At 40.7% G+C, this 4,409-nt stretch overlaps 1 pseudogene; it reads right to left on the bottom strand.

Moving 5' to 3' along the window:
- Window positions 1–317: 317 nt before the first annotated feature.
- On the bottom strand, window positions 318–925 carry LOC125345868 (annotated as a pseudogene).
- Window positions 926–4,409: the final 3,484 nt, after the last annotated feature.

Raw genomic sequence — 4,409 nt, 5'->3', positions numbered from 1 at the left:
CAAAGCCATGTTATGACATGGCCTGCCATGGAAAATCCCATTTAAAGAACGATATGTCTGGTGGGTGACTAGCATTTCCTTGTACATGGGCGAACTCTTTCATTCTATATTAGCAGCCACTGTATTCCAATGTCAGCAACAGGTTTCCTCAAGCAGCATAGGTCTGAACTTTGTTGCTTTGGCAGGACATGGCTCGCTTTCCTTCATGGTATTATCAACACAGCAATATTTTCTCCATGACGCTTTCTGAAAATTGAGGAGTCATACTTCAAGCTCACTTGTTCGTTTTTTTTTTTCGTAGTCAAGATGTTTTTTTATTGAAATAGTTCTTCTTGTGCTTCTTAACTAGCAGGGCATTCCACAGCACCACTGCTGATGTCATCTATGATGTCATGAGGATGGCGGCCATCAACATTACACCCCACAGACTGGGCTGTGCCCAGGATCTCCTTAATGGTTCCAGAAAGTTCTCTGGCTATAAGATCGGTGCCGCAGCTGCCGGGCAATGCTGACAATCTCATCAAAAGAGATGTTTCCACTGTGTTTAATGTTTTTCTGTTTCTTTTTGTCTCTTGGTGGCTCCTTTAGGGCTTTGATGATCAGGGCAGAGGCAGAAGGTACCACCTCTATCTGGGCCTGTCTGTTCTGAATGGTCAGCTTCACCGTAATCCTCAGATCCTTCCAGTCACCCGTTGCTTTGGCAATGTCATCACCAACTTTTTTTGGAGACAGACCCAGGGGGGCCGATCTTGGGGGCCAAGGCAGACGTGGCGCCGACCTCGCCACTGGTGCACCTCAGGTACATGGCTTTGATTTCATTGGGATCGAACTTAGGCGGCATGGTGGAGGTGGTTGGTGTCGGATGAACCCGGATTCGGGACGTCCGAAGAAAGTTGCACCTTTGCCTCCTCCGAGCCGAAAGACGAAAAGCTCGTTTGTGTGTGTGTGTGTGTGTGTGTGTGTGTGTGTGTGTGTGTGTGTGTGTGTTTCCAAATCTTCCTATTAAAAAAAAAAGCCATCAGTGACACCTATGTGGGTGGCACGTGGACAGTATCATCTATTTCTCACTTAGGTTATGGTCTTCTTCCATGTTCAGATTTTGTTCCATGAAAAGTTGACATTTTTATGCCAAGCAATATTTCCTCCCGCTACCTGCCAAAAGGTATCTGTTAGCAAGTAGCTTAATATTGCAAGGTTTTGTGAAGGATATTTACTGTGTCTAAGACAGCCACTAATTTTAGGTATATTTGTGTTTCTCCAAATCCATGAGGAGCTAAAAATGGCAATAATTTTATTTGAAAATCATAAGACATAAATATTTAAATATGTGCAGTGTTTCATAACAATTTCAATTCTAGTAATATGGAGACAGGTCTTTAAAGCTTGAAGAGACCACAAGAGCAGCTGTAGTAGACCCTCCTTAGATTCAGAGAATTGGTCCTAAGACCCTCCTCTCCTTAAGTTAGTACCAAACTACCATACCTACCATATTTTATCTATCTACCTGTCTGTCTATCATCTGTCCATCTTATTGTACAGTACTCATTCTTGTGATGAGGTAAGATGACACAATGTCATGTCATTCAGAACAGCTCCCAATTTAAAATGTACTGTTGATCTCTAGAAGTTTCCATTTAATATTTTCAGATCATCATTGACAACAGGTCACTGAAACCACATGGAAGCAATCTATGGCTAAGAGGAGGTACAGTGATCAAGTTTGGTGGAATAGAGAACCAATTGTCTTTCTGTGGATAAAGCAATAAGCATGATATATGGCAGACTCAAGTCACTTATTCCAGAGCTCTCTTTGGGTGCTGGAATTGAATAAGATGAGTAAGTTTTTGTGCCTAATTTCTGCAAATTTTGTCCCGTTAAGCAAATAGTAAACATTAACTTTCTCCATGTTTAAATTTTCCAATAAAGAACTGGAATGGGTTGATTATAGTTGAAGACTGATCCTTCTATTTCTGTCTGTGGAACTGGAGCTGTTGCTTTGTGTCAGGACAATGAAACACAGATATGGACCAATGACAGCAATAGCATGGGCAATGTAACCTAGCTGTCACAGGTAAATAAATTCTGCCAGCTTGATTCCTCACCTGCCTGAATATGCTGGTCTCTTAAAGTTTAAGGTTCTCTCAAGGCATTATGAATTTCTGCACAGTTGCCCAGTAAATTGGTCCCCACACCTTGTATTCTTCCTCCTCCTGCTCCTCCTCCTCTTCCTCCTTGTCTTCCTCGTCCTCTTTCTCCTTTCTTAACCCCAACCCCTCACCATTCCCATCCTAGACTTTTCAGTCAGAATGAACAAATGCATGCATACTGCACATGTGTTGGGAGGCCGTGGGACTAAGAGACAGGGGAGTGAAGGTTTGGCTACACTCAGACTGTGAAGCCAGGTGACAATATTGCCAAAATGAGTTGATAACATAGTGGTGAGAATTTCTGCATTACATTATTCTCATTTCCCCCCTCCGTATTTGCTTATTATTATTATTACTTAAAAAAAAATCTCTGATGACCCTAGTACTGAGAAGGGATTCCAAACTCTTCTTTCTTGGATCCTCTTATCTTTTTAGAACTCAGGTAAACTAGGAATCCCTCTGGTTGGTAGACTGTACCATCTCCTCACTAGACAGGAAAAAAGGAAGTCTGTCTTGATCTGCTCAGGTCCACTCTCGGGTAATGGGACAGTTTCTGAAGACTCAGTCCAGGGAAGCCCAACAGGCAGGCAGCTGCAGGGTCTCAAGCTTTGGAGACATCAAGGTAGATGGTCACCTGTGGGTCCTGGAAGCAATGTACACAGAGGATGCTGGCTGTAAGATGTCTGTTCAAGACGTCTTGGTGAGATCTGGCAGATATAAATAATATTTCAGGCAGTATGTTGAAACCACTTAAAAAGATAAACTCCAACATCTGAGCAATGCTCATTTATAGAAAGCCAATGAGGTAATTATTCTTGGTTATTTATAGCAAGAAATCTCCCAAGGACAGAAACTTACTTTGACAGCATTTAAGTAGATTATTCCATTTACTTTAGTAGTAAGAAAACAAATTTACTTAAAAAAACTTAGAAGTTTAATTGTCTTTCCTTTAATAACAGAAAAGATAAATGGAGGAGATTAGCCATTATCTTATTAGCTTCTATAGAAATGTGTAGTGGGAAAAGCATTTTCTAATGTGGAGTGTTATTTATTTTTTCCCATCGTCCTGTGCGATGATGAGGAACAGGGCCATCTGGCCTTTGCCCTGGCTCATACAGCCAGCAGGGAGCAGGGCAAGCTTATCAGCTTTCAAATCTTATTTCATGGTTCCTTAGTGCATCTTAAACTTAGAGTGAACTTGAACAAGGTGAAAGTAAAGTCCTTAGCACTTCCAAAGCTCCATAGAGCCACCACGGGCACAAATTGTAGCTGATTTAGCTCCTTTGCAGGTCTTTTCCTTAGGTTGGGAAAGTCTCAGCATCTCTCTCTCTCCTCCACTCCTCTATTTATATATGCATAATTTAATATATATATGTGTCATGTTACCTTGTGACAATTTTCAGAGATTTAAATCTTTCAGTATTAAATCTTTAGTGTATAGCAGTTGTACAAAGCTATAAGTTGCACTGTGACACTTTCATATATGTATAAAGATGAACTTCAGTCAACCTCACCTTTATTTGCCCTTCGGTCCTCTCTCCTCCTTCTCTGGTCCCTCTCTCTTTTACTTCCATGACTTTTTAAACATCTTTTTTAATATTAGATTCTGCATATGAGTGAAAACATATTATATTTGTCATTCTAGAGCTGGTTGATTTTGCTCAATGTGATGATCTCCATTCCCATTAATTTTCTGAGATTTACATTTTTTGTTTTTAATTTATTTGGCTGTGGATACTCCTTTTATTGAAAAGTTGGCTATGATATTATAGCAAGCAGAGTGAAAACTCAGGGATTTTTGAAAGTGTGAAAAATCGATCCTACAAGTTTTCTTAGTAAGTAGATTAGATTAAGTAGATTAGATTCAACAATTAATAAAATCCGCCAGATGCCAGTGGCTCTTGCATTGTGATCATAACTACCCAGGAGGTTGAGGTCTGGGAAGTGTTGTCAAGGCCAGCTCAGCCAGGAAAGCTTGTAAAACTCTTACCTTCAAATGACCACCAAAACCCTGGATGTGGAGCTGTGGCTCAAGTGGTAGAGCACAAAAGCTAGGGGACAGCTCCTGGGCCCTGAGTTCAAGCCTTAGGACCAGCACAAAAAAATTAATAAAAGCAATGTAATGATATTTGTGATAAACATTTTCTTAAGCATTTGTTCTGATCATTCAGTTTGCTTTTTTTTTTTTTTTGCCAGTCTTGGGGCTTGAACTCAGGGCCTGAGCACTGTCCCTGGCTTCTTTCTGCTCAAGGCTAGCATCTA

The sequence above is a fragment of the Perognathus longimembris genome, chromosome 2 (genome assembly GCF_023159225.1).
Source record: "Perognathus longimembris pacificus isolate PPM17 chromosome 2, ASM2315922v1, whole genome shotgun sequence".
NCBI classification, from domain to species: domain Eukaryota; kingdom Metazoa; phylum Chordata; class Mammalia; order Rodentia; family Heteromyidae; genus Perognathus; species Perognathus longimembris.
Note: the sequence above shows the minus strand (reverse complement) of the source record. Positions and strands in the feature narration are given on the sequence as shown.